At 41.9% G+C, this 26,645-nt stretch overlaps 1 protein-coding gene across 1 annotated transcript in view; it reads right to left on the minus strand.

The window, feature by feature from the left end:
* Positions 1-439: 439 nt before the first annotated feature.
* LOC137502383 (uncharacterized) overlaps positions 440-26,645 on the minus strand; it is a 77,750-nt gene continuing 51,544 nt past the window's right edge. Inside the window, exon 3 of the mRNA XM_068229438.1 lies at positions 440-588. The gene's annotated coding sequence lies outside the window, so the exon portion shown is untranslated. The remainder of the gene's footprint in view (positions 589-26,645) is intronic.

Here is a 26,645-nt window from a genome sequence, read left to right on the forward strand (position 1 = left end):
GAAAGCGATAAAACTGTTGTAGATACTTAAGTCCACTTATTTTGCAAAACAGATACATTTTTATAGTTTTTGTGTTTTGGGTTCCATATTTCTTCTCTTTGAAACACTACATGAATAATTTCTTCTTCCATAGCTTCAGAACCAGCTAGGTAACGCTAAGCAATCAACCAGCACTGCGCGTTGCCTGGCGCTTCGCTTGGCTGTAACGTAGGCGTTCAGCGCTGCAGAGCGCGGACGGTGTGAACACCTGGCTTAGGAACTAATCACTGGTTATGCTTAACGTTGAGCAACACGCGACACACTATGCGAAGCGCGCTCGGTGTGCACGCAGCCTTACAGAGTTTCATTACGAAAATGTTTCGAAACTTTCCCCTCAAACTAGCTTTCTGAGACTTTTACATAATTAAAATATATTTGCCATTACCTTGAGCTGGTGGACCTTCCGGAGATGGACGAGGCAAACCCTCTCCTGCCTCTTCTACTAACACACTCTACTGCTGGACTGGAGCGATCAAAAGACAATATGGCCCAAAAGGTCCCAGTTTTTATAGCGGAGAGGAAGGTTCCAGAAATCTCTGCGCCGAAGCCCTGGACACACCCACAATTCTTATTGGTAAATTAAATAAATTTCAAAAATTCCTTATTGATAAATATTAGAAGCCGGCGGGAAGAGGTAGAAATGCTAGAATAGAACACCAAAAACAATCTACAAACAATTCAGTTTAGGAAACCTTGACACACAATATTACTTTGAAAATTGATTGTTCATCCTCGTACCAGAGGGTGCACAGAAGTCGACAGTAAATACATCTGACGATAAACGTCCAAACTTCTTCCACTAGCAGATTCAGAATTTATGTCACAGATGGCCTTCTGAAAGGCGCTTCATTTAAATGCACGGAGCGGAAGTATCTCCGGTACAATTATTATTATTATTATTATTATTATTATTATTATTATTATTATTATTATTATTATTAATGCTCTCCAAAAACCGTAAAAAAGTAGTTAGTGAGATGTAAAGCAAATACAAAGCTATTGTTTTTACGTTCCACTAACTACATTTACATTTTCGAAGACGGCGAGGTGACGGAATTTTGTCCCGCAGGAGTTTTTTACGAGCCAGTAAATATGCCGACAGGAGGCAACTTGAGCTCAGAAGGCCAGCATTCTATCGTCTGAGATACTCAGTCCGACCTTATTATTATTATTATTATTATTATTATTATTATTATTATTATTATTATTATTATTATTATTATTGCTAGTTGCTTTACGTCGCACCGACACAGATAGCTTTTACGGCAACGATGGGACAGGAAAGGCCTAGGAATGGGAAGGAAGCGGTCGTGGCCTTAATTAAGGTACAGTCCGAGCATTTGCCTGGGATGAAAATGGGAAACCACGGGAAACCATCTTCAAGGCTGCCGACAGTGGGGTTCGAACCCACTATCTCCCGGACGCCAGCTCATAGCTGCGCGCTCCTAACCGTACGGCTTTATTATTATTATTATTATTATTATTATTATTATTATTATTATTATTATTATTATTATTATTATTATTATTATTATTATTATTATTATTATTTTCCCTTTGTCAACAGTTAAAGGTGCGTCCACACCAAGATGTTTTCGTTAACTTCGTTAATAAACACTGTTAATAATGTTCACGAACATTTTTTAATGTTAATAAACAGAATAGCGTGTTCATTAACTTTTCGAAAATCTTGATAAACAAAATGTCTTTAAATTTTGTGAATGAAACTTTTCATTAATTTTTCGTGTTTTCGTTAACATATCTGTTCGGACATGCATAAGGTCGCAATTAGAGCACGCAAATTAGTAGCGCGGAAAACGAGGATTTCTTATTTCTTCTAAAAATTGACCATCAAATCGCAAGCCCAAGTTCTAACATAAGTAGCCTACTTTTAATTCTGTATGATATTCCTTTAGCTGTGTTGTAACGTAGTTTCATTTCCTGCTTCTCTCCTCGCTGAATAAACTTGCATCCCATAATCGCTCGTATATCATCAAAATAATACTATCCTAACCAGGCTGAATGAATATTTTCTTTACTTCGTACTGAACCATTCTGTTCATGAGCCAATAGCATCGATTTTAGTATTAAGATTGGGATTACATGAGACCACCCACGAAGTCCTTGTCTTATAACATATTTCATAAATGAGTCCAGAAGACGCGTTCTTGTGTGAAGTGAGCTAGAGCGTCATTATAAGAAATCTCCAGAACCTCATTAAAGGGAGTTATGTCCCAAGCCAAGCCTCTTGATGAAGATTGGGGACGCTTCCCAGATCCCGGCAAAACTTATATTAGGAGGGAAGAGTGAATTAAATTAATATCTTTGGTTACGGAAGAGTTGCATTGGATTTGAGACAAGAATTGCAACCTGCATAATTTCTGCTTAATTTTGATATGCATTAGGGCTGCAATCATAAATGCATTCATTAAATGGAGTACTTGGCGGGAGTTGCGCGAGAGAACGGCGAGTCGCGGGCGCGCGGATACTGCACGCGATCAAGCGGCGTGATGACGCTAAACTGGATTATAAAAATAAGGCCGCCTGGCATATCAGGCTCATTCTTGGACCAGAAGGCTGCTTGAACAAGTCGTCATACTGCATGTTGGTACTGAGAACAACGCTTTGTCTTCGAGCTGCACATACTACTAGTACGACTGTACCTGCGAGGAAGTAAGTAATCAACTTGAATATTCAGCGGAATTCTTGATTTTACTTGTGAGGATATGCTATGGGAAGATGAGGTACTGCTTGTAAGAGACTGATGAACTAGTAGCTTCATATTTCTGTGAGGTCAAGTTGCAACTGACGTAAGGCTAGGATAAATATAGGCTCAGGGTCATTCAAGAACTACATGTTGTCCGAATGAAGGGATGAAATAACAGTGACTTAGAGTAATGAAGAAACTATTGTGTACCAGGTTTAATATTCTGAACAAGACTTGGTCAATGTAACGTGAGAGACCCGATAGTAGTGGAAACAGGCATCGAGTTTGGACAGTCTGTAATGAATGAATTTGTTTTCAGTTACCCCAGCATCAAGTCCGAACGAGTTTTTGACATCATCATTGCGAGGAAGCCACAACCAGGAGCTGAAGCCAACACGACAACGGGCATCGATCCAGGAACGTTGGGAGCACCTGATCAGCGCGACGTCGAAGGGGACATCTGTCAACTATCTAAGGAGCTGTACGAAGGAGTCACGCAAGAAAGAATGTCTCCAAGTGGTCAACAGTATCTGATGCAAGCACCGCAGTCTGTCATGATGTGGTAAATTCAGTGGTCCACAGGGAGGGCCGCTCCGTCATGTCATCAATAACATAAGGTCAGAGCTTTCCAATTCTCTTTCAAGCATGTCATTTAAATTTAGATAGGAAAAGGGGGGCCGTCAGTCAACAGATTAGTTATGGTAGGAAAATTTTCCTTGTAATTAAGAGCTAGGCCTCAAGCTCGAACCCCGTACCTTAGGGTAGATGATATTTTGTAGATTCCTTGTTAGTGTTTTTATACTTCATTTCGATTGTATTATATTAGCGTACGTGTTATCTTGATGGGTCAGGTCGAACTCCATTGGTCATGGTAGGTTAGTCTAACAGGCAGGCACTTTTTATTGTAGCGCATTTAGGCGTTTGTTTCTGCAGACGTAGATACGTATAGTTGAGACCAGGATGGAACCCGTAATTCACCCAGCTTCGCTGACAGGGCGAGCGAGTCCGAATATTTGAGAGATATGAGCATTATGCAGATAGCTGACTGTATGTATTTGAGATGAGAAAGCCCCGCACAGTTAGAGAGGGTATTTGATGTATTGGGGATGCCTTATTAGGGCCATATGACTGTCGCTTAGGGATTTGTGTTTTTGTAGCACCAAGGTTGAGCCCATGAGAGGCGGAAGTTAGATTTGTGATATGGCGGGTGACACTGAGATGAGGGCGGATCGTCCATGTGTATGTAAAAGAGTACCTTTTAGCAGCCAGGTTACGTGAGGTATTTTGAGAGGCGAGATGTTTTTGCTGGCAGTCAGCTGAGCTCATCAATTATGTGGACTGTCGCTGGTGAAGTGGTGGCAGGGTGAGGGTCGTGGTGCCTGACGTCACAGTCTTGAAACTTGGTCATTTTCCTGTCTGCAGCTTGTCGAGTTTGTTAAGGGGAGAGACGACCGTAATGTTTGAAAGCAGGAGGAGATTTTTTTTGTTCTATTTGCTCTACATTTATTTTACACTGACCCGTTTGATATTGATACCCTTGGATATGTCGGTTGTGTTCTTTTATATTATTTGTTTATGAATATTATACGCCTTACACTTCATGGGGCTAGGGTTCGTGACCGAGTCAGGACACTGTACTTTACATGGTGATATTTGTTTGCACCGGGGTTCGATGGTACGAGGCATTGTAAATTTTATGGGACTTCCTGTTTGATGTGTATTTCAACAGATATTCGTTTTTCTATAATTCGTTACTTATACTATTGTAACATGCTTGTTACAGCACAGCTGTTTTCGTGAAGGCAGTGAACTGGTTGTCATCGGCTCGACGTTATTTTACCCAATCATTTTGAAAGCTCTTTCATTTGTAAATAATTCATTTTTGTAATAAATCCCTGTTTGTTAAACTTTGAATGCAGCGATGTTTCTGTTAGATTTTTTTATATTTTAATTTAGCCGATTCTTACCTGATTAGTCACATATCCTAGTGTTTATCTCTATGTTGCCCATTTATCCCATGTTATCCCTGAGAAGAGCGCTTGTTACCGGCTGAGGATGGATATGTGTTCAGGTAAGACTATGTGCACCAGCTCACGTTTGTGAGAGTTCTTTCACTACTGTACTCTGGGTTCGAGACCGGCTTTCGCCTGGCCGGAACCTCAGAATCCAGTAGGGCACATAGTATTTATGGCGCCCAATTCTCGTGGAGCTCGATAACTTTGTAAAGAGGGGCCCATTATGCCATTATGCCATAGCGCCATAGTATTTTTGTCGCCGAGCAACGTGTTGGCCGAAATTCCGTAAAGGGCTAACCATAGCGACGTAGTATTTTTGTCAACATTGTGAACTTGGTGTGGCTAATTGAGGACCCGATATTGCAGTAATGAGGGTCAGACAGCTTGTTGTATTATGCAGTCAGGTGATGCTTGATATTTGTGTAAACGAGCTCACACAGCCAAGTTGTATTTTGCTGATGTTCTCCATAAATAGGGCTATAGGTCATAACTTGTGTCTATAAAAGCAGGACCTAATATTTCGGTAAATAAAGGTCGTGCAAGGCTTGAGTTCAGGCATATGTTATGGCAGCTGCATTCAATTATGTGTAGTGCAGGTATACCAAGTTTGGTCTTTGATCTGTACTGTTAGCTTAGTGATGTATTGGGAGTATTTTGTTGAGACTTGTGATGTTGTATGACTGCCAGTTCAGAGAGGTATTTCGTGATTCTATGTCCCTTCGTCGTACCATGAGAATATGGATATTGCTGTTGATGTTGATTAGCGAGGATGTGCTGATTTTGTGGCTTTCCGTGGTGATGATGATATTCGTGTGGGGATTTGACCTGCAGGGTGTTGTGTTTCACACGTGTATAATCATATAGCTTTGATTTTTGCATGTTGTAGTTTTGCTGTTTTTATGACATTTGTTGGAGAATTTTGTGTTTGTGTTATATATATTTTGTATCATAGTGTTGTACTGACGGTTGCCCTGTGTTTGAATGACATGATGTTATATTGAGGTAGCCGACTTAGGCTTTGGAAGTTCGAGAGTTTAGCAGTTAGGAACATTTTGATAAATTTAGAATTGAGGGAAATTGAGAGTACTTGAAATTTAATCGGTGACATACGGAACGGTTTTTCCGCCGGACCTTATGACAAGTGAGTTGAATGTCGGTAGACATGGGAGAGGTGCTGAGGCACCTGAGCGAACAGCTTGTGGCGCTTAGAGAGGATGTAGGAGTTATTAAAGGACAACAGACTAGGGATAGTGAGCGATTCAATGAACAGTTTGCGGCGCTTAAAGAGGAACTTAGGGAGGATATAGGTGAACGTTTGAACGAAATAGTGACTAGGAATAGTGAGCTATTGGTTCAGAACGGTGAGCGTTTGAACGACCAAGTCAGTGCACAATTTAAAGAACAGGAAATTAGGAACTCGGAACAAGTAAAAGAACTTAAGGATCACTTGACCGAACAATTAGTACTCACAGAGACCCGGGTAGCGAGCCAAATCACTGAGCTAAGGGAACACACTAGCATTCGTTTGGAGCAATTGGCCTCTGAAAATGAAGCGACTAGGGAAACCATAGCAGAATTAGATACCAAAATAGAGAACGTACGGATGTGCTGTGTCACCACGACCGAGAAGTTGAGTCAACAGGTTGAAGAGTCGCACAGAACGGTAGAGAAACAAATTCGTGAAATAAAGGACAGTATCGAGGGAATAGAACAGCGTATGGAAGAAAAAGATAAGGAAACTCAGTCCGAACTAGGAACATTTAGAGAAAACCTGGTGGCAGTAGTAGTCCGTATGGACCATACCCAAGAAGAACTAGTAAGAATAGAAGAAAAACTAGAGGCTAGGACTCAAGAAGTAGTTGACAAATATGAGAAGACCACCGAAAAGAATAAGGCTAAGATTGCTGGACTAGAACTGGGTTTACAACAGACTAGGAAGGAAGTCAGCGCTGAAGTCCAGGGTTTGAAGAAGTGCCGAGAGCAGGAACAACGGACAACTGAGAAGCGAATACAGGGGTTAGAGCATGAAATGGAGAATATGCGTGATAAGTTGGACCAATTGAAAATTGAGGAGGAAAACGGAGTAAAGAAGCGGAAGCTGAGTAGGACTCACAGCCCGATAGAACGCCAGTATGGAGATGACAGCCTGAATGAAAGTCAGGATGAGGGACATGAACTGCTAGGAGAATCATTTAGGGCTAAGCCAAGAATAGGAAATTCAACCCTATTCAGTCAGGACAGTGTTCTCCCGGGTTATCATTGGATTAGGGCACCCGAGGAGAAACCGAAGAAATTCGAGGGAAATGGAGAGGTCACGCCCCGTTCATTCCTTAAAGAGTTAGAGACATACATGGACGAATGCCAGATACCACCAGAGCGCAGACTACGCACAGCAGAAAAGTATCTGGGAGGGATCGCTGGAGCCTGGTTCAAGGCATTTGGACAATCATTTAAAATTATGATGAGTTGAAACGCGCCTTCCTGAATAAATTCTGGAATCAGGGGCATCAGCTGGCGCTTAGAATGGAGCTCTACGCTCGTAGGTATGCAAATAGTACTCCCACAAGACTAAGCGAGTTCTTTATTTCCCAATATTTACGTTTACAAGAGCTAGATCATCAGCCCGAAGAAATAGAAATCGTCACGACCATTATCAGACAGTTGCCTGTAGAGGTACAAAGAGCTCCAATCGCGGCAAATGTTACGACGGCGGTGGCCGCGGAAGAAATGCTTAGGCTCTGGGACCAGACGTCGGCACGGCATCAGCCACGTATACGGGCCATAGAGACTGTCCATAATGTGAACGTCCAGGCGGAAGAGCAGATTGGAGAAAGAAGCTACAAGGAGTGTCAAACTTCCGGCACTCAAACGCCTACCCTGAGGGAACGAGATGAAGAAAACACTAAACCCAGAGGAGATACGAACTGGCGACCTCGAAGGTGGAGCACGTGGCAGGATGAACCAGACCGATGGAGAGGACAAGAACGCCGAAGGAATTCATTTGAACAGCGGAGGAATGACCGGCCGTACTGGAGACGAGACGGAGATCGTTACAACTCCAGAAATAACAACCAACAACCAGCGATGGAATGGAAACCGAGCAAGGTATAACAGACCTAGGGAGAGTTCACTGCGCCCGAGAGCTGGGGACAGACGAGAGGGCGCCTTCCACTCAAGAGTAAGAGAGTCGGGGGATATATCAACACGAGACACATGGCAGGAAGCAATACGAATCCACAGTGCTGCCAACTCTCCGGGAGCTGCGAGCTTGGCTTACCAAGAATTTCACAACGGAGCCAGGCCGCAGAGTCTTAACCCAAATGCACCCAGTTTTGCTGAGATCGAGAGGGAGGATAAAAAAACGAGAAATTTAGTGCAAGGAGATAGAATTTTTCGCGAGGATGCCGGTTGGGTGACTGTAGCTATTCATAATTGGGTTATCACTCCAGATGATCTACTAGAGGATCCTATTAAAAGTACCTTGCCCCGACCTAAAGAATTACCAGTAATTTATACGAGAATTCACGGTTTAGATGTATGCTCTCTGGCTGATACAGGAGCCACGGTCAGTGTGGTATCACAAGCTTTAGTATCGGAAATTCAAAGCCGAGTTCGTATCCCGTCCATACCAATTTCGAAAGTCAAAATTAAGGGTATTATACCAGACAAAGTAACGTCATGTAAGGAGCAGGTATTACTTGACATCCAGATTGGAGACTTACTGGTGTCCCATCCATGTATTGTGCTTCCTAAAATGGAATATAATCTGATATTAGGAGCCGATTTCTTACGAGAATACGAAGCTGTTATTGATATGGGTACAAACTCTATCCTGTTAAATTTAAATGGTAACCAGGAACGAATAGAGTTAAACAAGAACCAGGATTACCAACCCGGTGAACGTATTTGGACAATGGACATGCAGGTGGAAGAACTTGATTCAGAAGGGTGGCTACAGGGTCATGAGGAAATAATTCCAGAGTTTGAAATTATGGTATCCGAATTGGAAGAACAGCGAGAGAGAGAAAATTTTTTGGATCTGTTGCCGAGTAAAATCGAAGAAGCAAAGATTAGTCCGGAAGACAAGGGGCGGCTGCAGGAGTTATTGAAGAGGCATGAGACGGTCTTTGGTTCGAGGCCTGGAAAGATCCCTAATTACCAGTACAAATTATGTGTAAATAACTGGGAGCTTTTCAAACAGAGACCTTATCCGATTCCCGAGAAAATGCTTCCCCAGGTCCGGGAGGTAATCGAAGACATGGAGAGGAACGGGATAATTGCCAAGTCCCCGAGTCCGTTTTTAAACCCATTGTGTGCAGTGCCCAAAGCAAATGGTACTGTGCACGTGTGCCTAGACGCACGATCTTTGAACTAGCGCCTAGTCCCCGAGTATGAGAGACCTCCAAACCTTAAAGACATTCTTAAGAAGTTCGGAGGTATGGAATTCTTCAGCACGGTAGACATGACCTCAAGCTTTCACCATATCGTCTTGGATCCAAGTACTAATATGCTAACCGGATTTTTATTTGATAATCAGACGTATATTTTCCTACGTCTTCCATTTGGCCTGGCCTCAAGTTGTGCCGCTTTGATACGGGCACTGGAATCGAACCTCAGTCCCGAGGTAAAAGAGTTTACGATTCGGTATATCGACGATATACTAATTTGCACTAAAACCCTAGAAGAACACATGGAAAAATTGAATTTACTCTTTCAGGACCTCGAGCGATGCAATTTCAAGGTTAATTTTGAGAAATCACACTTCTGTCAGCGCAGGGTACTGTTCCTGGGACATGTTGTCGACGGTCAAGGCATTCGGCCTAACCCAGCTAAAATTGCAGCAATACAGAATTTTCCTAGGCCAATCAAGATTAAACACGTTATGCAGTTCTTGGGCCTAACGAACTTTTTCTCCAATCATTGTACCGGTTACACGGATACCGTGGCGCTACTTCGAGATATGTTGAAGACTAATAACAGATGGAAATGGGGAGAAGAACAAGAAAAAGCCTTCGTAAAAACTAAAATGCTTTTAGAGAATTCCGTACAATTGGGGTACCCTAGCTTCGATAGAAAGTTCATAATACAGACGGACGCTTCTGCAGTAGGAGTCGGAGCAGTGCTTTACCAGGAAACACCCGAGAGGGAGCATAAAATATCATATTTGGCTTTCATGAGTAGAAAATTACGAGGACACGAGTTGAAATACACTACCACCGAGTTGGAGATGTTAGCCATAGTTACTGCCTTAGCACACTGGAGAAAGTATGTGTACGGGTTCCCGGTAGTGATTAGAACAGATCACAAGGCACTTACCTTTATTCTTAAGACGGACATGTCCAATGCACGGGTCAGTAGATGGGCACTTTACGTCCAGCAGTTCGACCTCACGGTAGAACATTGCCCAGGGAAATTGAACGTACTTGCTGACGCGTTAAGCAGAAATCCAAATCCGGAGGAGCTCACAGTACACTTAACTATGTTAGACCAAGAGGATCAGAATATACTGGAGAGACTTCGAAATATTCATGAGGAACAGGAAAATTACCCAGGGACAGGAAGGCTGATCCAGTACTTTCGGAAAGAACTCCAACCCGGGACTCCACAGTACGCTGAAGCGGAGCGCAAAGCGGCAAATTATCACTACTTTAATAATATTTTACATAAATTTGTGGATGAGAATCACACGAAATTTAGAATTGTTGTACCTCCTCGATTACAGATTGACTTGGTGTGGATAGCTCATCACTCTACAGGACATTCAGGAATTGATAAAGTGGTAGCAATACTGCAGGAAACTTTCGTGTGGCCTAAAATGAGGACGATGGTACAGAAAATCCTGCGTACATGTGACATCTGTCAGAGGGTGAAACCGAATCCTTACCTTCTGAAGCAACCGCCGCGACCACTGATACCCACGGGACCACGTAAATTATATGCAATAGACTTCTTCGGTCCCTTACCCTCTGCTACTAGGGGCTTAAAGTACATCCTTGTCTGTATGGATGTGTTCAGTAAATTTGTTACATTATGCCCTATTCAGAAGGTGAATAATCGCTCAGCACTATTGCAGATCAAGAAGAAGATAATACCCATTATGGGTAAGCCAGAGAGTATTTTAAGTGATCATGGGAGCCAATTCACTGCTGCAGGATTTAAGCGTGAATTAGAACGACTGGGAATTAAGCATGTCTTATCCAGTATCAGACATCCGCAAGCTAACCCGAGTGAGCGTGTCATGAGGGAAATATCCAAGTATTGTAGGATATACTGCCCGAGAGAACATTATAAGTGGAACACTGTAGTGCCCATTATTACTGAGTGTATTAACTCAACCAGACACGAATCCACCGGTATGATTCCGGCATGGCTTCACAACAATGAGCTGCACAAACGTCCTTGGGAAAATGTAATTCCTTGACCTAGGGATCCTCAACTAGCTCGAGAGATATGTGTTAGTAACGTTGCGGAACACTTAAAAGCACAGGCTGAAAAACGGCTGCGAAGAACAAGGAATAAGAGGTTTCATAGACCCCTACAAGTGGGCGAGTTGGTTTTAGTTAAGACACCCACTGTCTCCAACCCTACAGAGAGATACTACCACAAGTTTGCTGAGCTATATACTGGACCGTATAGAATAATTCATAGTTATGAAAATAACTCATACAAGGTACAAAGCTTGGACGCTACGGTGACTAAGGTCATTAACTCAGCAAATCTTAAGCCCTTTTTCAGACCAGGCCAATACCAATTAAACAATCAGGAAGAAGAAGAAGAAGAAGAAGGAGGAGGCGAAGAAGAGGAAGAAGAACTTGGGGAGGAAGACACCGAAGATATTGCAGGAGAGGAGGTTGTCATTCCGGAAGATGAACATGACGGCGAAGAAGAACAACCAGAGGTACCCAGTGGTGAAGAAGAAGAAGAAGTAAATATGATTTCTACAGGAAACCATCAGACACAGCTATCTGAGCAGCGAGAAGAAACGGAATGTCAAGGCTGCGAGGGTAACCACCGGAGATTTCTTGCACTGCTAGATGCCTATTACCAAGTTAGGAAGGATAGGGAGGCTATTATGTCGGTAGCTGAAGATAGTCCCGTGCCAGAAAGTTCTGAAAATTGACAGCATAAATGATTGCAATGAGAAGATGATCTCGACATTTAGGAAAATAAAATTTTTGACAAAATTTTATTTTGTCGTTCACGGAGGGCTATGAACCATTCTGTTCATGAGCCAATAGCATCGATTTTAGTATTAAGATTGGGATTACATGAGACCACCCACGAAGTCCTTGTCTTATAGCATATTTCATAAATGAGTCCAGAAGACGCGTTCTTGTGTGAAGTGAGCTAGAGCGTCATTATAAGAAATCTCCAGAACCTCATTAAAGGTAGTTATGTCCCAAGCCAAGCCTCTTGATGAAGATTGGGGACGCTTCCCAGATCCCGGCAAAACTTATATTAGGAGGGAAGAGTGAATTAAATTAATATCTTTGGTTACGGAAGAGTTGCATTGGATTTGAGACAAGAATTGCAACCTGCATAATTTCTGCTTAATTTTGATATGCATTAGGGCTGCAATCATAAATGCATTCATTAAATGGAGTACTTGGCGGGAGTTGCGCGGGAGAACGGCGAGTCGCGGGCGCGCGGATACTGCACGCGATCAAGCGGCGTGATGACGCTAAACTGGATTATAAAAATAAGGCCGCCTGGCATATCAGGCTCATTCTTGGACCAGAAGGCTGCTTGAACAAGTCGTCATACTGCATGTTGATAATGAGAACAACGCTTTGTCTTCGAGCTGCACATACTACTAGTACGACTGTACCTGCGAGGAAGTAAGTAATCAACTTGAATATTCAGCGGAATTCTTGATTTTACTTGTGAGGATATGCTATGGGAAGATGAGGTACTGCTTGTAAGAGACTGATGAACTAGCTTCATATTTCTGTGAGGTCAAGCTGTAACTGACGTAAGGCTAGGATAAATATAGGCTCAGGGTCATTCAAGAACTACATGTTGTCCGAATGAAGGGATGAAATAACAGTGACTTAGAGTAATGAAGAAACTATTGTGTACCAGGTTTAATATTCTGAACAAGACTTGGTCAATGTAACGTGTGAGACCCGATAGTAGTGGAAACAGGCATCGAGTTTGGACAGTCTGTAATGAATGAATTTGTTTTCAGTTACCCCAGCATCAAGTCCGAACGAGTTTTTGACATCATCATTGCGAGGAAGCCACAACCAGGAGCTGAAGCCAACACGACAACGGGCATCGATCCAGGAACGTTGGGAGCACCTGATAAACGCGACGTCGAAGGGGACATCTGTCAACTATCTAAGGAGCTGTACGAAGGAGTCACGCAAGAAAGAATGTCTCCAAGTGGTCAACAGTATCTGATGCAAGCACCGCAGTCTGTCATGATGTGGTAAATTCAGTGGTCCACAGGGAGGGCCGCTCCGTCATGTCATCAATAACATAAGGTCAGAGCTTTCCAATTCTCTTTCAAGCATGTCATTTAAATTTAGATAGGAAAAGGGGGGCCGTCAGTCAACAGATTAGTTATGGTAGGAAAATTTTCCTTGTAATTAAGAGCTAGGCCTCAAGCTCGAACCCCGTACCTTAGAGTAGATGATATTTTGTAGATTCCTTGTTAGTGTTTTTATACTTCATTTCGATTGTATTATATTAGCGTACGTGTTATCTTGATGGGTCAGGTCGAACTCCATTGGTCATGGTAGGTTAGTCTAACAGGCAGGCACTTTTTATTGTAGCGCATTTAGGCGTTTGTTTCTGCAGACGTAGATACGTATAGTTGAGACCAGGATGGAACCCGTAATTCACCCAGCTTCACTGACAGGGCGAGCGAGTCCGAATATTTGAGAGATATGAGCATTATGCAGATAGCTGACTGTATGTATTTGAGATGAGAAAGCCCCGCACAGTTAGAGAGAGTATTTGATGTATTGGAGATGCCTTATTAGGGCCATATGACTGTCGCTTAGGGATTTGTGTTTTTGTAGCACCAAGGTTGAGCCCATGAGAGGCGGAAGTTAGATTTGTGATATGGCGGGTGACACTGAGATGAGGGCGGATCGCCCATGTGTATGTAAAAGAGTACCTTTTAGCAGCCAGGTTACGTGAGGTATTTTGAGAGGCGAGATGTTTTTGCTGGCAGTCAGCTGAGCTCATCAATTATGTGGACTGTCGCTGGTGAAGTGGTGGCAGGGTGAGTGTCGTGGTGCCTGACGTCACAGTCTTGAAACTTGGCCATTTTCCTGTCTGCAGCTTGTCGAGTTTGTTAAGGGGAGAGACGACCGTAATGTTTGAAAGCAGGAGGAGATTTTTTTTGTTCTATTTGCTCTACATTTATTTTACACTGACCCGTTTGATATTGATACCCTTGGATATGTCGGTTGTGTTCTTTTATATTATTTGTTTATGAATATTATACGCCTTACACTTCATGGGACTAGGGTTCGTGACCGAGTCAGGACACTGTACTTTACATGGTGATATTTGTTTGCACCGGGGTTCGATGGTACGAGGCATTGTAAATTTTATGGGACTTCCTGTTTGATGTGTATTTCAACAGATATTCGTTTTTCTATAATTCGTTACTTATACTATTGTAACATGCTTGTTACAGCACAGCTGTTTTCGTGAAGGCAGTGAACTGGTTGTCATCGGCTCGACGTTATTTTACCCAATCATTTTGAAAGCTCTTTCATTTGTAAATAATTCATTTTTGTAATAAATCCCTGTTTGTTAAACTTTGAATGCAGCGATGTTTCTGTTAGATTTTTTTTATATTTTAATTTAGCCGATTCTTACCTGATTAGTCACATATCCTAGTGTTTATCTCTATGTTGCCCATTTATCCCATGTTATCCCTGAGAAGAGCGCTTGTTACCGGCTGAGGATGGATATGTGTTCAGGTAAGACTATGTGCACCAGCTCACGTTTGTGAGAGTTCTTTCACTACTGTACTCTGGGTTCGAGACCGGCTTTCGCCTGGCCGGAACCTCAGAGTCCAGTAGGGCACAGTACCCTTACCAATTCCTTGATATTGTTGTATAAATCTTCAAACACCTCAAACCCAATAACTGAAATTGTTTGTTTTGATGCTCTAAACTCTAAACAAATAGGAATATAAGTGATATGTCTGTGTAGCCGTTGCTAGGAATTTTAGCCTGTCATTAGTGGAGCCGACATTCCGATAATCAGAATCGTTACTTGCAATTTCAGACCCAATTGCTGTCAATAAGAACTGCAAGTCGTGTGGGAGCTATATCAAGAAAATGCTGAAAGCCTGCTGCATCATGAATTAAAAGTTCTGACGTAAGTGTTCTCTCCAAACTTAATTCTACTCGCCTTTCCAATATTTTTCTTTGCCACGCGTTGCGTCTGCACTTTTCTCTAACTGTACTTACTAAAATAGAAAGCTGCAGTTGTTAAGTATTTTCTTCTTCCTGACCCTATCCATTGTAACCTCACGAACAGGCACCTGGCTATTTTGGTGTGGACACAATGTTGAAGAAGTTCGTTAACAAACATTTATGAACATTTCATTATGAACATTTTCATTAATATTGTTTAGGAAATTTGTTTCATTAAAGTTGTTTATTAACTTTGGTGTGGACTAACCAAACAAGTACAGAGAGATCTCTTCCTATCCATTATATTCCTTAAGATTAATTTGTCACTGGTCACGCCTTCCAGCCACAAATGGATATGTAATCCATTACTACAACGTTCGTTGTGTTCAGTTTCCTATAATAATAATAACAATAATAATAATAATAATAATAATAATAATAATAATAATAATAATAATAATAATAATAATATAGTTCTTTCTCCTTATAGGCGGCCTTCGCGTTCGTGAGGATGAAATTAATTCCATTCATGTTTGTGGGTTACTGTAGTCACGTCCTAGTTCGTGAACCATGGGCAACGGCTGAGTGGCCTAGTAAGTGGTCCTGAGAGTCGGGATACCAGTTGCTATGGAATGGGAGTGGGCCTCTCGGACATATTCAGAGTCGTGGCCCTCCTTGTGCTCAGGCGGCTAGGACTATACAATTCACCGGTGGTCCATAACCCGTTAGAGGAGAGATCCTCACTTGGACTATGTGCAAGTAGGGCAGCATCCTGCTTCATGAATATACCGAGCTCAGAACACTTTAAGCAAGCCTCGGACCTATGGGTGTAATGGAGTACCACTCCCATTTGACAGGCGAGGGACTCCTTGGAAACAACTTGGCGAACGAAATGGAATTCGATGGGGAGCTATCAATATTAATGGGGCTTATGGAAGAAAGAAGGTAGAACTGGCTGAGTCAGCAAAGAGGATGCATCTGGATGTGCTAGGAGTAAGTGATATTCGGGTAAGGGGAGATAAGGAGGAAGAGATAGGAGATTATAAGGTGTACTTGACGGGTGTTAGAAAGGGAAGGGCAGAGTCTGGAGTAGGGCTCTTTATCAGGAATACCATTGCACGCAACATAGTTTCTGTTAGGCACGTAAATGAGCGAATGATGTGGGTAGATTTGTCAGTGAGAGGAATTAAGACAAGAATTGTGTCCGTGTATTCACCATGTGAGGGTGCAGATGAGGATGAAGTTGACAAGTTTTATGAAGCATTGAGTGACATCGTGGTCAGGGTCAACAACAAGGATAGAATAGTGCTAATGGGCGATTTCAATGCGAGAGTTGGGAATAGAACTGAAGGATACGAAAGGGTGATTGGTAAATGTGGGGAAGATATGGAAGCTAATGGGAATGGGAAGCGTTTGCTGGACTTCTGTGCTAGTATGGGTTTAGCTGTTACGAATACATTTTTCAAGCATAAGGCTATTCACCGCTACACATGGGAGGCTAGGGGTACCAGATCCATAATAGACTATATCTTAACAGACTTTGAATTCAGGAAATCTGTTAGGAATGTAAGAGTTTTTCGGGGATTTTTCGATGATACAGACCACTATCTGATCTGTAGTGAACTAAGTATATCTAGGCCTAGGGTAGAGAAAGTGAAATCTGTCTGCAAACGAATAAGGATAGAAAATCTCCAGGACGAGGAAATTAGATAGAAGTTCATGGATATGATTAGTGAGAAGTTTCGAACAGTAGACAGTAAGCAGGTTCAGGATATAGAAAGTGAATGGGTGACATACAGGGATGCTGTAATAGAAACAGCAAGGGAATGCCTAGGAACAACTGTGTGTAAAGATGGGAAAAGGCGAACATCTTGGTGGAATGATGAAGTGAGAGCAGCCTGTAAACGTAAAAAGAAGGCTTATAAGAAATGGCTCCAAACAAGGGCCGATGCAGACAGGGATTGGTACGTAGATGAAAGAAACAGAGCAAAACAAATAGTTGTTGAATCCAAAAAGAAGTCATGGGAAGATTTTGGTAATAACCTGGAAAGGCTAGGTCAAGCAGCAGGGAAACCTTTCTGGACAGTAATAAAAAATCTTAGGAAGGGTGGGAAAAAGGAAATGAACAGTGTTTTGAGTAATTCAGGTGAACTCATAATAGATCCCAGGGAATCACTGGAGAGGTGGAGGGAATATTTTGAACATCTTCTCAATGTAAAAGGAAATCATCATGGTGGTGTTGCAAACAGCCAAGCTCATGGGGAGGAGGAATATGATGTTGATGAAATTATGCTTGAGGAAGTGGAAAGGATAGTAGAAAAACTCCATTGTCATAAGGCAGCAGGAATAGATGAAATTAGACCTGAAATGGTGAAGTATAGTGGAAAGGCAGGGAGGAAATGGCTTCATAGAGTAGTAAAATTAGCGTGGAGTGTTGGTAAGGTACCTTCATATTGGACAAAAGCAGTAATTGCACCTATCTACAAGCAAGGAAACAGGAAGGATTGCAACAACTATCGAGGTATCTCATCGATTAGTATACCAGGCAAAGTATTCACTGGCATCTTGGAAGGGAGGGTGCGATCAGTCGTTGAGAGGAAGTTGGATGAAAACTAGTGTGGTTTCAGACCACAGAGAGGCTGTCAGGATCAGATTTTCAGTATGCGCCAGGTAATTGAAAAATGCTACGAGAGGAATAGGCAGTTGTGTTTACGTTTCGTAGATCTAGAGAAAGCATATGACAGGGTACCGAGGGAAAAGATGTTCGCCATACTGGGGGACTATGGAATTAAAGGTAGATTATTAAAATCAATCAAAGGCATTTATGTTGACAATTGGGCTTCAGTGAGAATTGATGGTAGAATGAGTTCTTGGTTCAGGGTACTTACAGGAGTTAGACAAGGCTGTAATATTTCACCTTTGCTGTTCATAGTTTACATGGATCATCTGCTGAAAGGTATAAAATGGCAGGGAGGGATTCAGTTAGGTGGAAATGTAGTAAGCAGTTTGGCCTATGCTGACGACTTGGTCTTAATGGCAGACTGTGCCGAAAGCCTGCAGTCTAATTCTTGGAACTTGAAAATAGGTGCAATGAGTATGGTATGAAAATTAGCCTCTCGAAGACTAAATGATGTCAGTAGGTAAGAAATCCAACATAATTGAAAGTCAGATTGGTGATACAAAGCTAGAACAGGTCGATAATTTCAAGTATTTAGGTTGTGTGTTTTCCCAGGATGGTAATATAGTAAGTGAGGTTGAATCAAGGTGTAGTAAAGCTAATGCAATAAGCTCGCAGTTGCGATCAGCAGTATTCTGTAAGAAGGAAGTCAGTTCCCAGACGAAACTATCTTTACATCGGTCTGTTTTCAGACCAACTTTGCTTTACGGGAGCGAAAGCTGGGTGGACTCAGGATATCTTATTCATAAGTTAGAAGTAACAGACATGAAAGTAGCAAGAATGATTGCTGGTACAAACAGGTGGGAACAATGGCAGGAGGGTACTCGAAATGAGGAGATAAAGGCTAATTTAGGAATGAACTCCATGGATGAAGCTGTACGCATAAACCGACTTCGGCGGTGGGGTCATGTGAGACGAATGGAGGAGGATAGGTTACCTAGGAGAGTAATGGACTCTGTTATGGAGGGTAAGAGAAGTAGAGGGAGACCAAGACGACGATGGTTAGACTCGGTTTCTAACTATTTAAAGATAAGAGGTATAGAACTAAATGAGGCCACAACACTAGTTGCAAATCGAGGATTGTGGCGACGTTTAGTAAATTCTCAGAGGCTTGCAGACTGAACGCTGAAAGGCATAACAGTCTATAATGATAATGTATGTATGTATGTATGTATGAAAACGGCACAAACACCCAGCACCCGGGCCAGAGAAATTACCAATGAGTTAAAATTCCCGACCCGAGCGGGGATCAGACTCTTTGGACCAAAGACAAGCATGCTAACCGTTTAGCGAGGAACCGAACAATGTCAAAAAATAATGGGTTGAAGAGAATAATATGAAGGTTAATGGAGGCAAATCAACTGTTACAACGTTTACAAACAGGTGTTTTAAAACTGAATTTGAATATACTTTGGATGAGGTAGTTATCCCGAAAGATGGCAAGTGCAAATACTTAGGTGTGAGATTTGAAAGTAATTTGCACTGGAAGGGTCATGTGGATGACATTGTTGGGAAAGCATACAGATCGTTACATGTCATAATGAGGCTACTTAAAGGCTGCAACAAAGAATTAAAAGAGAAAAGTTACTTAAGTATGGTTCGTCCATTATTGGAATATGCAAACAGTGTGTGGGATTCTCACCAAGAATACCTAATAAAAGAAATAGATAGTGTGCAGAGGAAAGCAGCAAGATTTGTAACAGGGGATTTCAGGAGAAAGAGCAGTGTATCAGAAATGTTAAAGGAACTTGGGTGGGAAGAGAAGGGAGAAAACTAGACTTACAGGATTATATAGAGCCTATACAGGAGAAGAAACATGGGGAGATATCCGTGAGAGGCTTCAGTTGGAAAACAATTATATCGGCAGGACTGACCACAAATATAAAATTAGAAGGAATTTTAGCAGAAGCGATTGGGATACATTTTCATTCATTGGGAAGGGTGTGAAGGAGTGGAACAGTTTACCAGGGGTAGTGTTAGATCCTTTTTCAAAATCTGTACAGATATTCAAGAGGAGAATAAACAACAGAGAAAATAAATGAAATGTTAGAGGGTATTCGACCAGTGCAGGTTAATGTAAATAAAGAATGTGTGTGAATAAATTAATTCCATCCCCTGGTCCAAGGAGTTTGGACAGCCAAAGTAGGGGACTGCCTGTAGGGGTGAAGTACAGTGGGGACTTCGAGGGCCCTGGGACCGCTACGGTAGCTGTGAAGGCCCTTCAGGAACTCTGAAAAGTGGTGGCAAAAGGGGCTCTGGTTAAGACGCAGCAGGTCGTTATGCTACTTAGGTTTTTTTTTAAAAAAAAAGAAGGTCAAACACAAATCACCATACGAATTCGCCATTAAACAGAATATATCAGTTAATTAATAAAATGCCAAACGTGGACATATTTCACGACGAGAGTATCTTGTTAAGGTCAGTCAGAAGGGAACTCGCACAGAGAGAAGACATAAAGTAAATAGAATAGCATTATTGTGTACCATGAATAATTTATTCCTTAGATTAATTTAGATTAATAATGTCTATTTTAGGAGGAATTAATATAATTTGAAACACACACTTACCACTGTCCATAGTTCATTAGTATAATATTAGGTTTATATTTTAATTTGTATTGTAAATTATTTATAAAATTAGAAATACTGAATGGGATGTTCTGTAAGTGGGCAGAAATGCCTGTTGAACAATAAATCAAATAAATAAATAAATAAATAAATAAATAAATAAATAAATAAATAAATAAATAAATAAATAAATGCAACGTAAATTGTAAGTTGTATAGTATTATTAGAAGAAATTCCATTCCACAAACTGTATATGAGTTGACTATGTTTGTAAGTATAGGAGATATTATATGTAGAATTTTGTAAATAATATAAATTTATTAAGGATGAGCTGTGTGTTTAATAGAAAAAAAATGTTAGCGTAAATTGTATAATATTGTATTATAGGAAAATTTTCTCCTTTTGTTAATTTAATATTTAGTGCTTGACAATAATGTATTTTAGTGTACCATTTGCCACCGAGGTAGACACCTCATTTGCAAATAAAGAGATTTTAATTTGATTTGATTTTTAAATAGCAGGAAACAACGGTTCTTTTCAGGACCAATCTAACTAAAGACCTGAAGTCCGCATTATGCGTTCGTGACATCAGGGGTAATTTTATATTTTAAATAAGATTCAGGGCAACTATACCTGAGGCCGGACTAAAACCATAGATATCCCCTATGCCGGCCAGCTGAATAGCCGGTCACTCACTGGAACTCCCAGAGTCCTTCACGCCCGAGTATGTATCCCAAACCACGCTTATGTACGATCGATCGACCACATACCGACCGCAATGTGGTTTGTCTGGTTCTATACGTTCTATTAGGAGATCAGCATACATCAAGAGGTGTGTTGTTTGAAACCAGTGTCAGGAGGATGGGGCTCAAGGTCCACCACAGCCGAATTTCAAATGTCATGTAATAGGGTAACATACAGTTAAGCAGGTCGAGGTTTGGAAAATCAATGTTGTAGCCCAGGCACAGAAAGCATTGTTTTGCTGCGGAACATATGATTGAGATAGGGTCAGCGAACGAGAGCGGTTTTTTTAATAAGACATGTTGGATAGAGGCTCATAGAAACGTTCATTTTATTCTTATTTGTTATAACTGTTAGGCTCATCAGTTTGCCAAAACTGATGTTGAATACATAAATTTATAAACTATCGTATATGAAAAAGAAAACATATGGGACAGAATTATACCTGGAAAAGAAATAATTAAAATAAATGAAACGTATTTATGATAAATATTAACCCGCTTTTGGTATAGTGGTTAGTGTGATTAGCTGCCACGACCGGAGGCCCTGGTTCGATTCCCGGTTCTGCTACGACATTTGAAAGGTGGTACGAGGACTGGAACGATGACCACTCAGCCTCGGGAAGTCAGCTGAGTAGACGAGGTTCGATTTCCACCTCAATCATCCTCGAAGTGGTCTTTCGTGATTTCCCACTTCTCCAGGCAAATGCCGGGATAATACGGTACCTAACTTCAGGCCACGGCCACTTCCTTCCCTCTTCCTTGCCTATCTCTTCCAGTCTTCTCATCCCTCACAAGGCCCCTTTCAGCATAGCTGGTGAGGCCACCTCACCAAATATCTCACGCTCCAGGACACTGCCCTTGAGGCGGTAGAGGTGGGATCCTTCGCTGAATCCGAGGACAAAACCAACCCTGGATGGTAAATGGATAAAATAAATAAAACAGTATATTATAAATACATTGATTAATTTATTTAAGTCTATTTATTTATTTTAATTAAATTGATTCTTTCTCAGGTATAATTCTGTTACCATATGTTTTCTCTTTCAGGTAGTTTGTAACAGTGGTGTAGTGGTTAGTGTGATTAGCTGCCACTAGTGGAGGCCCGGCTTCGATTCCCGGCACTGCCACAAAATTTGAAAAGTGGTACGAAGGCTGGAACGGGGTCCACTCAGACTCGGGAAGTCGACTGAGTGGAGGTGGATTCGATTCCCTCCTCAGCCATCCCCGAAGTGGTTTTCCGTGGTTTCCCACTTCTCCTCCAGGCAAATGCTGGAATGGTACCTAACACAAGGCCACGGCCGCTTCCTTCCCTATCTCTTCCAATCTTCCCGTCCGCCACAAGGCCCCTGTTCAGCATAGCTGGTGAAGCCGCCTGGGAGATGTAGGCCGTACACGTCCTCCTCCCCAGTTGTATCCCTGACCAAATGTCTCACGCTCCAGGACACTGCCTTTTAGGTGGTAGAGGTGTGATTCCTCGTGGACTCCGAGAGGAAAAACGAACCCTGGATGGTAAACGGGTCAAATAAATGTAACAGTATATTATAAATAGATCTACATTAATTAATATTAATTAAGTTGATTCTTTCTCGGGTATAATTCTGTTACCAGATCTTTTCTCTTTCAGGTAGTTTATAAATGTATTCATTCAAAATTAGCTTCGGCAGACAGAGGAAGGCTTCAGATAGCACAAATCATACAAATTAGTTAACAAAACATAGGTAGGGAAATGCGTTCCAGCTGAGTATCGTTAATCCCTCTGGCACGGGGACTGGGTATTCGTGTCTGTCTTAATACACTACCAACCACCTCAGAAACACCCAATGGTGAATTAATCGCTCCACATAACGTTGGCGTCAGGGCGAGAAACTGGCCGAAAAACAGGGCCAGTTATGCATCTATTGTCGGCTGCAATAAATTGGGAAAAAGTACAAAAAGAGGAAGAAGAGTGATGATTTATGTTTTAAAATGAAGTACAACTGGGTAACCATCCTCTATTTACACTAATCAGAAGGAAAGTGGAAGAGGTCCGACACTTGGAAGAAAGAAGGTATCGACAAAGGAAAGGGAAAGGTCAAAAAAGGCGTGAAAATTAAAGGCACCCTAGGCCTAACAAACCAATTCCGTCGCTGTTGGAAGAGAACAAGAATTTTCCAAGGAACGTCAGATAAGAAAGATGAAAGCGAGAAGTAAATGGAGCGAATAAATGGAAACAATGCCATATTCAAGCTCCCGTTTCGGTTGCCTTTTACGATTGGCAGGACCAAGGGAGTTGGCCGTGCGGTTAGAGTCGCGTAGCTGTGAGCTTGCATTCAGGAGATGGTGGGTTCCATTCCCACCATCGGCAGCCCTGAAGATGGCTTTCCGTTTCACACCAGGCAAATGCTGGGGCTGTACCTTAATTAAGGCAACGGCCCCTACCTTCTTAATCCTAGACCTTTTCTATCTTCCGTCGCCGAACTCCTTCGATGTATTAGTGCGACGTTACATTACCAGCGTCGACTGGACGGGGATACCGTGGATGTATTCTACAACCCTACACGCAGAGGGTAAATAAAAAGAAAAAGCAGAAGAAGAAGTCAATGTTATTAGTTTCTTCTCTAGATTTTCGTTATTAGTTCATTTAAGCTAACTAGACCGATGAGCCAAGTGTAATACTTTCAGCAGAACAAAATACTGACAGAGCCTCCGTGGCTCAGGCGGCAGCGCGCCAGCGTCTCACCGTTGGGTTCCGTGATTCAAATCCAGGTCACCCCATGTGAGATTTGTGCTGGACAAAGCGGAGGCGGGATAGATTTTTCTCTGGGCATTCCGGTTTTCCTGTCATCTTTCATTCCAGCAGCACTCTCCTTTATCATTTCATCTGTCAGTAATTAATCACTGCCCTAGAGGAGTGCGACAAGCTTCGGCAGCCGGCACAATTCCTATCCTCACCGCTAGATGGGGCTTCATTCATTACATTCTTGACCCGGTCGAATGATTGGAAACAGGCTGTGGATTTTTATTTTCAAAATTCTGACACCCTGGCATCTCGTAAAATCCATAAGAATAGAAATACCATTTAGGCCTAAGTACTCTTACGTCTCGGATCCTTGGCGGAATGGTCAGCGCCCAGGACCTTCAGTTCGGAGGGTTCTGGGTTCGATTCCCGGTCGGGTCAGTGATTTTATCTGCGCCTTGTTCATTTCTCTGACTTCCGCCTGGTGTTTGACCCAACATATTCTTCTTCAGTTACACAGAACACACCACACTAAACTTACCAACCACCATAGAAACTACAAACACGCAACAGTGAATATATCCCTAAAAAAAACAGGGGCAAGTCCATCTACTCGAACCAATTTTTTTAGTTTTTATTTCTTTTTAAATAAAGAGTATATGATTTTTTAGACCTTTTTACTGTTATAACTTATTTTTCTAATTCTCTCTTTGTTTTCTTGAATTTTCTGTTTAAGGACGACACACACACACCCAGTCTCCGGGCCAGTGGAAAGAACCAATTAAGGTTAAAATCACCGACCCGGCCGGGAATCGAACCCGGAGCCCCTTGAACCAAAGGCCAGCACGCTAACCATTTATTAATAGTCATGGAGCCGGACGATTCGCACCCCGCCACCTTGCCGTCCCTATGGGAAAAGTAACATAAGGAGAAGAATATTAAGAATAGTACTTAATTATTCTCTTGGGTCATTGTGCCTTATCAGGTAGCTTTGATCTGCCGCAGAAAACGCCAGTTGCAGCCGCTGTGTAACAATAAAGGAACCATAGTACATTAGACGCAGACAGTACAATTTTTTGTGATCTCGACAAGGAGGTAGTGTCAAGTGAACTACTTACAAAGAAACGTCTGCACAAGACTTGAACAACATGCATTCATGCGTAGGCTATAGGCCCAACGTTTTGTTGAATGCAATGTCAAAAATATCACATACTTCGACTCTTGAGCCAGGACGAACTCTATGATTAATGATGCTCAGAAGAGAAGAAATCAGAAATCCGAAAGCTCAGATGAACGAAATATATAGGTAAGAAAACCTTTGGAAATACTGAGGTTCCCTTCTCATTTAAGACTGCTCGAGGCTGGTTATGCCGGATGCTCAAGTAAGCATTTGAGGAATTTATTTCATTGACTTTTTGTGGTTTTGGTGATGGAGGTCATTAGGTATATTGTTTTAAGAGGAAGTACCACTAATTTAACTAATGAAGAATAGGATACATGTTTGTCCTAGAATTGACTATATAAGACTGGATAACTTCCAGGATTAAAAAATTTGTTAAAATGGTAAGTGGGTATAAACACTTAGCCTACTAGGTTCAGTTATATTATTTAGTGTAATACGGTATTAGACGACAAATTTTAACAGTCCGCCTCTATGTTGTAGTGGTTAGCGTGATAAGCTGCCACCCCTAGAGGCCCGGGTTCGATTCCCGGCTCTGCCACGAAATTTGAAAAATGGCACGAGCGCTGGAACGCGGTTCACTCAGTCTCGGGAGGTCAACTGAGTAGAGGAGGGTTCGATTCCCACCTTAACCATCCTCGAAGTGGTTTTCCGTGGTTTCCCATTTCTCCTCCAGGCAAATACCGGGATGGTACCTAACTTAAGGCCACGGCCGCTTCCTTCCCTCCTCCCTGCCCATCACTTCCAATCTCCCCCACGTACAAGGCCGCTGTTCAGCATAGCAGGTGAGGCCGCCTGGGCGAGGTACTGGTCCTCCTTCCGAGTTGTACTCCCCGACCCACAATCTCACGCTCCAGGACACTGCCCTTGAGGCGGTACAGGTGGGATCCCCTGCTGAGTCCGAGTGAAAAACCAACCCTGGAGGGTGAACGGATTAAGGAAGAAAGAAAGAACATACATTTTTACAAGAAAAATGAAATGCGTGTATCAAAAACAATTTGAATTGCAATAAATTAATGCACTCACTTCAGTGTCAGTTTCTGAAATTAAATAGGGCGTATCTTGTCAATTTCTCGCTTCCATTTTTCCCTCACTCAAAAATGACCTTCACTAGCAATCCCAACCCTCTTTAACAGGCCTACCTCTTTAACATTCAACATGCATATTTCTTCTTCCTTTTCCTCACCTTGTTTTGATACCTCTTACATATCCTAACGTATTCCTTTTTCCTATTTAAGCGTTGTTACCATTTTACACTTCTTTTAATTATGCATACTCGTATGTCGGATCAATGATATACGGCCAAACGTCGACTTCGATACGAAATAAAAAATAAAGAAAGAAAAAAAATCTGCTCCGTGAGACTGGCGCTTGTGTACGTCTAATTCTTTGCACGGAATTGTGTTATAATAAATGAGATTTATAACTTGTAACGGAATTGTGTTGTCTTCAACAAGTGAACATTAGACTCTTAAAGTTACCGCTATGCTTTAAAAAAAATAAGCTACCTTCCCAGTAGTAGTTTGGTGTGTGCATGGTGAAAGAGTCAGGGGAAAGGCTGTTCAGTGTGGTCGCTAAAAGTTGCCAAAGCCTAATATGGATCATTAAATATGGTTTGA

This window comes from Anabrus simplex, chromosome 1 (assembly GCF_040414725.1).
Source record: "Anabrus simplex isolate iqAnaSimp1 chromosome 1, ASM4041472v1, whole genome shotgun sequence".
Taxonomy (NCBI): domain Eukaryota; kingdom Metazoa; phylum Arthropoda; class Insecta; order Orthoptera; family Tettigoniidae; genus Anabrus; species Anabrus simplex.